The sequence below is a fragment of the Sinocyclocheilus anshuiensis genome, unplaced genomic scaffold (genome assembly GCF_001515605.1).
Source record: "Sinocyclocheilus anshuiensis isolate Anshui unplaced genomic scaffold, SAMN03320099.WGS_v1.1 scaffold194, whole genome shotgun sequence".
NCBI lineage: Eukaryota > Metazoa > Chordata > Actinopteri > Cypriniformes > Cyprinidae > Sinocyclocheilus > Sinocyclocheilus anshuiensis.
The window spans coordinates 1,190,575-1,200,664 of NW_015546074.1; the positions used below are offsets into that span (position 1 = coordinate 1,190,575).

Consider the following 10,090-nt stretch of genomic DNA (forward strand, 5'->3'; position numbering starts at 1 on the left):
GTGAAAGCCGATCCGGCGATCCACAGCGCGAAGTTGATGTATTTCCTCAGCGACCAGCACGGATCAGCTCTAGGCATGACGAAGAGGATATCGTCCTCTTTTGGAATGCCAAACAAAGTAGTTTTGCTTTCACTAAGCACACAGCATCTCCACGACATGGCAGCAGCGGCAACAACAATACTACAGCGAGAATAAAAGTTACGCCTTCTTTCTTTGCGTGTACATTTGGGTGGTGCTACGCAAATCTTCCCACATCGTGACGTAGACATGTGGGGGCGTGTTAGAACGAGCCGTTTTAGGTAGATGTGGTTGACTCTTAACTTTTATAAAGAATATCTCTTTGGATTTGAGACTTTAGTCTTTGCAACTTTACAGATCTTCTTTATGCACCAAGAGCTTATAATACTTCAAAGAGAAAGGAACAATTTAAATTTGCCTGAATTCACCCTGAAGAAATGAACCTTAAGGGATAGTTCACCCAAAAATGAAAATTCTGTTATCATTTACTCATCCTCATGTCGTTTCAAATCTGTATGAATTTATTTTTGTCTGCTGAACACCAAACAGGTTATTTGGAAGAATGCGGGTAACCAAATAGTTGACAGTAGCCATTAAATTCCAGCGTATTTTTTTCTTCCATACTATGGAAGTCAGTGGCTACTGTCAACTGTTTGGTTACCCGCATTCTTTAAAATATATTATTTTGTTCTCAACAGAAGAAAGAAACTCATCAACATGAGTAAATGATGACAAAATTGTTATTTTTGGGTGAACTATCCCTTTAAGCATGGCATACTATCAGATACACAATAAATATATTGCTCAGACAAATTAATTAAATTAAGATTGACAAAATGATGCAATGTACCATGAAATCTGAAATTTGATCAAAATTCAGTTTTGATTAAAACAATCTAGTTGATGAATGTACAAAATTGAATTTGAATGGCAATAAGTAAATAAATAATATTTGAATAATTATAATTGAAATATTTGAATTAAAAATGTAGTCAAGAATTTAATTTGTGATATATTATTATTATTATTATTATTATTATTATTAAATTCCATAATTGATGCATTGAATTTTCATAATGAACAATAGTTTATACCAAATGTACAACACGTTTAAATTTGTTATGACTATTTATTTAACTTGGGAAGATCCCATATATTTAATTTAATTTAAAAATGTATTTATTAAAAAAATGTATTCTTGGCATTCTGGACATTCATGTGTGCGCTCTCTGTTTGAATGTAGACTTTGGCAGGCTAACCCTCGCTGCAGCTGTCATGACTAATTTCACCCTGTGCTGTGACTTATGAAGTGGCTCACGATATACATCACTACTTGGATGACCTGGATTGCAGTTTACTTATGCAGTTTAGGTGTAAGATTGAGTTTATTGTTGTCCACATGCAGTGCTTTATTTCTTGCAATAATTTGCAACTGTTACTGTTTCAGATCATTGTAGAGTTGCCTTCTTTAACTTTGAGTAGTGTTAGAAAGGTCAAGAAGTTTTAATGAAAGATAAAATCAATTTAAAGCCTGTAAATGATAAAAAGCTTGATGGCATGCCCTGCTGGGGGAAAAAGTGACCAGCACAGCAGGAACTTTAACCACAGTGAATCAATTTTACAAGTTACTGTGTCCTCACTAATGAGCTGCTGATGAAAAGCGCATGATGAGGTGATCGCGTTGTGCTGCTATTGTCGTCCATTGTTCAAATATAATGAACTTATTTACTAAGCATGTGCTTTGATGTGTTTTATAAAGTTGAACTACTTTTAACATCCTGTTACTTGTGGAAGGACGTTATAAAGCACCGGTTATAATAGCAAAGGTTATATGTAACAAAATGAAGATAGTATAGTTGGCAATAGTGACCCATCATAGTGTTTATGAACTTATTGTTCTGAACTTGATGTCTGTGCTGCAAGATGTTTGTACGGCAACAGCTAACCAAATTAGAAATGAGATTTGTCAACATGCTTTTCAGATAAGAAAGCTTTACGTCACTTTGATAATTGGAGGAGAGCAGAGAGCATGCCGATGCTGAGCAGTCGATATGAAGCCTGCCATTGCTAGCAGCTCTCAGTGTCTCCTTCAAGGCTTCTTTACAGAGTAGAACAAAAAAAATGCTGTAAATAATTGATCAGCCTTTACAAGTTAACCACCCAAGGCTGGAATTACATCAAGCTCAAGAGGTTTGCGCCTGCCTTCTTCCACACGGCCCTCCGTAAAGCAATGAATTACCCTCCTGTGGCAAGAACTTTCCCTTCTCCACGCAGCAGCCTACTACCATCCTGGTCACCTAATGGTGGCACCCCAGTGCTAAAACAGAATTTATCTTTCCGACAAATGGCTGTGATTTGCATTGGTATATATAGGTTACCCTCGGGCTGCCAGTGAGGGGTAGTACACTCACCAAAGGAATCGGTCTCTTGCCTTCGAGCTATGCAAGGCACCATAAGGCTCTATTTGACTGAGACAAAGTAGCACACCACAGTGCCGTGAAAGAGGATGTTTATGCGCTGGAGTTAAGCATCCCTGGTAGTAAAATAGTGGGATTCCTGCCAGAGGCTGTGCTGTGTTGCATGAGGTCGTGCAAGGTTTTATCCTGATTTCTTTACTTCGCCTCTTACGAGTCGGTAACTTTTCTTCAGATGTTGGGTGGCTCCTGCACTGCCAGTCATCTTGGCATTGAACAACCAAACTCTTGATGGCTTTGTTCATACAGTGGCACAATATGGTTGTCAGTACAGTTTGGACTGCTAAATACGGTTCTGTTCACACTGTTTGGTTAATTCAGAGTGACTCCAGTTTGATTGAAATTGACATCTAGATGTCTGTCCTGCCACACAACTTATTCTTTGCCATCAATTACTAATTTTATAGCTGTCATCTTCTCTCAGGTTTTGAAAACCGCCAGAAAATATTCATATTGAATTTGGTTCCCTTGTCTTTTTTCATATAAATGCCAATTTGAGTCACCTGCTAGTAAATACGCTTGTCAGAGTAGCCATTGTGATTGTAGGTAAACAAGTGGTAAATTATGGAAATTAGCATGCTCTTTTGAAGAGCACCCTCATTGTCATTTCTGATTGTTTGGCAACTGTATTTGCTGAGCCTTAAAACAGAAAAAGGACACAATTATAATAAGAAAAGAGAAGAGCTGCTGTTTATTCACTTAAACCACCTAATGAGTAATTTTTTCCTGATTTTTGAGATTGGGATAGTTTTTTTTTTTTTTTTTACCTGAGAATAAACAGCCACCTGCCTTCATTTACCAAGTATTAGCATATCACTAATATGGATATGCCAGATAGCTCAAGGCTTAATAAGAGCGATGCAGTAATGACAGACTTTTGGAGAGGTGGTCACGTCCTTTACGTTACAGTCCTTGGTTTTTAATGAAGAGGTGCCTACACGTTCATGCTGAGTGGCAGAAATTGCAGTCCAAAACACACTGTGGATTAATTAGCGCAGTTAGTGCCAAATATTTCACAGTTTCTGACCCATTTTTTTCACCCTGCTCTCATGTAAACAGAAGCAGATGTCTTGAAAGATTTGTGTCATGTGGGTTTGAGTCTGTAATATTTGGATATGTTTTTAGGGTTGACAATGACATGCGTTAATACCTCCCATTCCCATTTCTTCACCTTGTCTGGATATTAAGGGAGCATATTAAAACATTTTTAACTGTGTGTTAACTGGCCTTATTCTACAGCCCGATTCAGCTCAACATTACAGATTTGTCAAATCCTGGAGAGAGAAAGGGCATGGACAGGGTAAGCTTCTCGTGTAAAACGATAAGGGAGTTCAGATTCATGTTGCCGGTGTCGATATGATTTTGTGTGTCTTCAGAAACACGGGTTATTCTGTAGTTCCAGAAATGTGATCCAGTGCTGAGACTAAAGCTGAAAAGGCTTAGCTCAGGGTTTCGGGCTGTGGATTCAAACACAGAGCGTGTTTTCAAAGGAATTTGGTATGCTTTTCCGGCAATTGAAGAGGAATTACACATAAGAACATGGGATGGTTAAACCTGACATCTGCGGAGAGCTGAAGTATCGAATCACGAATACAGAGGTGGTTAGCATTTGAAATATCAAGTCCAGAGTGTTTAAACACAACATAAAGCAGAATCTGGCCACAGTGGTAGAGTTATAGGCACAAATTTCACCACCAGGAAATCTTTGCACTTCCTAAAATTAATCTCTACTTTGAGCTATCAACCAGAGATGGAGTTATCAGGCTGAGGCAATTTCACTTTTCCCAGAGAGATTCTACATTATCAACAAAAAATGCATCTGTAGCATTCTATCGACCAAAGGGCTCTCAGCTGTATTGTATTTTTCCATTCATCTATCTTTGTTGCAGAAATTCCCTCAACTATAGTTTACGAACCAGATGTCTTTTTTTATTTAAAGAGGCTGAGATTAAGCAAGCTGGAAAACGTAGAAAAGAAAGAGTAAAAGATCTCTACGCCCGCTAGGTCCTGTTAGCTTGATGGGACAGACTCGTTGAAGCTTGAGGTCTTTTTATTGAGCATGTGTTGCTCCATGGCCCCTGGCTTTCTCTCAGGGTCCTCTTCCTTGAGAGATGGCTAGTGGGCCACGGGCTCCCTGCTGAGTCCCTGTTCTTCACCACAGAGCCCCCCTTGTCTTAGCATCTTTTTACACCGAGCAGCATGGGGTTCGGGCCACAGTGGGCCGCTAATGGTGTATGGATCTCCTCTTTAAGGGCTTGCACAACATGCCTTTGCAGTTGACCAGACAGGAATGAATGGGTGGAAATGAAGCAGCGGGGTCACTCTGCAGCTCTGCATTTAGATCAGTTGGGTTAAAGAGTGATTTAATAAGCAACACATGGTGTAGCTGCAGAGGGCACCAAGGGTGAGCCTTTTCCTACTCGCCATTCCCGCGAGTTTCACCTGCGATTATTTTGTAATGAGAACATTCAAGTTATTTATATAATGTGTTCGGCTAGACACCAGGATGCGACCACAGTCCATATTTCTAATTGCAACCAGCCAGCTGTTTTCCTAATGCATTGTCACCTTTTGTAAATGTACACTGTATGCTCATGAATCATCGCTTTATTTAGATAATCCATTGTGAGGTTACCATGGAGATAACAAAGTGCCAGACAGAGCCATCTGCAGATTTCAACGTCAAATATGTCTTCAGGACCCAAGGGGACACAAAAATTACACATTTTAATGAAAAACAGCACATTTGCTTTTGATCCTGCATGATTTTCGAATCAACAAGCTCTCGAATGCAGCGAGAGATATTTGTTTGTATTTATTTCTTCAGTATTACTGTGAAGGTGTCAGCGAGGCCGTCAGTTACTCACACTTGATGAGTTTGAGAGCATGACCGATTCTGAGCGCCGTAAGCTATATCTGCTAGCCTTCATATGAAACCTGTGAAGACAGCTTGCATTCCCGCTTGTATCTGTCTTTCCTAATGGTTAGGAACAACACCTTAACTGATGATTGAATGGAGGAATAAAGTGTGAAAACCACAGACACACAACCTTCCATTAGCACTCAGGGTGGATGTCGGCTCTTTGCACTGTTCGGAAAACCATATCCGCCACCTGTATCCAGACATTTGCAATCAGAAATCAAACCCTAGCAGGATAGACACATTTTCAGCGATCTATGGCCACTCTTCCTGTTTTTAGCTGCTAGAGTTGCAGCGGACATCGTTTAATGATCTGTCTGTCTTGTGGAGAGATTTTGATTCATTCTGCAGCCAGTCTCACACATTGCACATTTGATCGGGTGTCTGAGGCACGTCATACGAGTTCTCACTCTCAGGTGTTACTGTCAAAAGTGAGACTCAGATTTTATTACTATAAATGAAAATAGGCTTTTCTCAGGCTATGAACTTTCTACAAGTTATCTGCACTTTCCAAGTGGGATGAGTGAATCTCATAAAAACATGTCATATTTCATGCGAAAAATCTAAGACAAAATATGTTTATGCAAAAAAATTGATTAAAAAAAATGTTTTTTTATATTAATACTATATCTGTCTGTCTATCTGTCTGTCGTTATATCTATCTATCTATCTATCTATCTATCTGTCTGTCTGTCTGTCTGTCTATCTCTGTCTGTTTGTCTGTGCTTGTCTATCTGTTTTGGGGGTAACGCATTACAAGTAACTCGAGTTACGTAATCAGATTACTTTTTTTTTCAAGTAACTAGTAAAGTAATGCATTCAAATAAGTAACGCCAATTACTATGTTTTCTCATGTATTGACTGACAGCTCTCCTGTCCTCATGTTGAGAGAAATCAGGAGTAAGTGCAGAGGTGTTGTGTGCGCTGTGTGAACATGATGTAACTGTAGCTCTAGACTAAATGTGAATATGCATTTACTAATCTCACTCGCACAAAAACAAATTCAGTATTCCTCAAAATGAAGAAAAACAGTCAAATGCAAACTCAGGACATGACGCAACCATGTTAAATAACACAAATATCCTTTATGTATTTAATTCCATTTTATTAACCAGTATCTTTGCTGCTGACCTTCGATGATCAACCATACTAATAAGCAAAAATGACTTTAGATAAACATAACATTTGTGTTTGTTTGATTTTGAAGAGAGAATATCTGTCTATCTATCTATCTATCTATCTATCTATCTATCTATCTATCTATCTATCTATCTGTCTATCTGTCTGTCTGTCTGTCTGTCTGTCTATCTATCAATCATATGTTATATCTACATATAGTTCTATCTATCATTGATTCCATCTATTTGTCACCATTCAGTTAAGTTATTAATTTATTTTTATATATTAACTTGGATACATAGATGCAGAGGTTTCATTTTGTAATTATAAAAACTCTAACGATATATTTGTATGTCCCCATTTCTTTTCAATTTTTAATAAACAAATTAATTCTGCTCCAGGGTTTGATGTTTTAGTGTCACTCAATTGGTTAACTAACACTGCTGACTCGAGCAACCCAATTTTCTTTGGAGATTGACTTCAGACAACTTTAATGGGCTTTTGACCCCTGTAAATATTGAGCTTGAGAGAAATTGAGCTTGAGCTTCTGAAATATTTCTGGACTGTGATCAGTTGCTAAACAGAGTCAAACTCATCAAGAACATCCTCACAGATCAAATTAGCTTTTTAACACGTTTTTGGAAAGTTCTTGGACCTCTTTTGAATATATCCCTCCCCTATTTAAAACATGCTGCTAATCTACATAAATATGACATGGGATTTCCACAGAGAACTCCTTGTTTCCCTTTGTAATTGCTATTTTATTAATTTGCTGTCTTGTAATCATAAATACATTTTACAACCAGCAAAGTGTCATATGGAGTAATTAGGTGCCTATTATATTCTTAATCTCAAGAGAGAGAGAGGGTGAATCTCACAAAAAAAACCCCGTCCATTTTTGTTCTTCTTTTTGATAAAATATATTTTGCATAAAGAATGTTAAACCTTTTTCTTAAATTGTAACGGGGTGACAGGGACGAGAGATGTGCGGATCCATTTGCAAGCTTTTATTAATAAACGTGGTCAAAACACAGGCAGGGTCGAACACCAGCAAACGGGTATGGTACGGGCAAGACACAAGAGTAGTCCAGTGAACAGACGGGGATCAAACGACAGCAAACATAATCCAGAGGGCGAGGCAAACGGGTAATCCAAAAACATGCAATAATCCAGGCAAGGGGCAAACAGAGTCCAAACGACAAAACAAGAGAGAAATCCAAGACAGGCAGAAGATCAGGTAACAGGCAATAAGGCAACACGACGTGATAAGACTTAAACTTGAACTAGGACTGGAAACTATGACAGGGTACTGGCTCTGTAAAGTAGCTATCGCTGGTGAGAGATAAACGCTAAACAATACTCGGCCCTGAGAGAGAAGAAGTCCATGGCTTATGTAGGGTATGTGATTGGCTGCAGCCGTGTGCGTAATCAGAGTGAAATGGATTGTGGGAATTGAAGTCCAGGGTAAGTGTGACAGTCTGTGTAGTGTGAGAGTCCATGTGGTGGATAATGACCTCTGGTGGTGAACAAACGGAAGTCCATAGACCGGATTCGTGACCTAAACAAAATAAGACCATTATGTTTTTGTTTGCATTGTGATTTTTTTCCCCTTAAAATAAACCACCAGGGTTTTTTTATATAATGCTTATTTTTCTGAATTATGAATACTTCTGGATGATTCTAATTACAGCCATACAATTAGTAAAAAAGTATAAAAGAATGCTATGTTATTAAAAATGCTAAAAGTTTTTAAAAAGCTTGATTTTCTGTAAAATTTTGTGAAATTATTTCCTCAGAAGTGTGTAAAAAAATGATGAAATATGATGCGTAAAACAATATTTCGCTTCTTTTTTGGAGACCATTTGAGACCTAAGAACTTTTCCTTGATTTGTCTGTTCTTTAATGGCAAAACAAACTGATTTGCTGGCGAATGGGATTGTGCAAACTAGATCAATCAAAGACCTTCCACTCTTACAGGTCCTTCTGGACTGTGCTGAATTGTTCCTGCTGAATCATTGCTTCTCCTCTTTTTATGCTCATTGTCTCAAGAACTTGAATGAGTCTTACCTTCTGTGCTTTTCAATTGAAATAAAGCTCCAACCCTTGAGCACTGCATCAGCACTTCTGTTTACTGGCTGCTGTTTAGGGAATAAAAACCCTGCGTTAAGACAAACTTGTTCCGAAAAAAAACAACACAAGAGTTTAGATGTTTAGTGAAGTGTTTAGAAATGGGGTGATGCATATAGCCTAACCGTGTTGTAGTCTATTACTATTTGTTGCATTCATAACATGTATAATGGGGTTTTTATGGTGTTGTTGTTGTTACCTGAGGTGCTGTACTTTTATAATTTATTTTCACTGAGAAAATATTGTATTTGAGTTCAGTGCTACATTCTTAAGAGCCACAGTTTTTATATTCATTAGGAAATCAATCTATGAATGACTTAATGCATACTGCATTTTAAATTGCGAGAAAAAAATGACAGCATAAAAAAATACACAATTAATTTAAGTACTTTCTTTCTTTTGAAGTTTAGACAGTCAAACAAGCCAATTAATCAAGTCTTTTTGACATTAACCTTCTTTGAATGTCATCGCTTTCATAGTAGTCATACACCCGCATGTTCCGTACCTTCATAATACAGGGAAATGGTTTACCTCTCTTCCAGCTCTCCGTCTGTTTTGATCACGTTTCATCAGGGCTATCATCCGTTTGGCTCAGAGACGCAACAGAGCTCTGAGTAATTGGTAGCGTAGGACTGTGGGAATGCAGCTTGGTACGGGCCCATCTGTCACTGGCTCTGACAAATGATCCGGCCCTGTGCCCAAAATGAAAGGGAATAAAAAAGTAACGGTGTCCCTGTCAGTGACGCATCCCATAATGATCTTCAGTAGAAATGTGCACTCACCACATGGTGCAAAGCACTCATTTAGTCATATGAGAGATGTGAGAACTAGTGTTCTTTCATCCCGGTGACATGTCTCCAACAGAGAACATACTCTGTCGCGTGGTGTGTGTAAGACCTTCGAAGCATGCAACTTTTTTCAGTATTCAAAAGTAAGGAATGATTCAGGGTTTCTTATTACTTTGCCGTGCATTGTTGTCCGTGTTGCTTTGTACCTACTATAGAAGTTAGTAAAGTTAGTGGTTATGAAGGTCAGTTCAGACAAGCAATCACAAATGGATTCTGTATATGTGTAATATCAGATTACTTTTCTTAGGGAATTAATTATTATTAATTAATTCAGGTTTTGAGAGGACTCGAATCTGAAAATTCGGAGTCAACCTGATTAGAACTGATTTCAAATTTGATAGTTTACACTTTATCAACGGCCGTCCAGCGAGAGGTTAACGTCCGTGTATATTACCGATTCTGTTCATATTACTTCGTGGCCAACGACACATAAACAAAATGGTAATCTTATTAATTTTGAACAAGGTAACAAGGATCTAGGCAGAGTTTTAACTTTAAAATTACAACACAAGACAATGATTCTTTATAAATGAAACAAGAATTTATTGGCTATTCTAGATTACATTAAACTAAGCTAAAACACA

General features: G+C 38.0%; 1 protein-coding gene across 2 annotated transcripts in view; it reads left to right on the forward strand.

The window, feature by feature from the left end:
- LOC107699823 (teneurin-4-like) overlaps window positions 1–10,090 on the forward strand; it is a 273,915-nt gene that overhangs the window by 129,106 nt on the left and 134,719 nt on the right. The gene's annotated exons all lie outside the window — the stretch shown is intronic.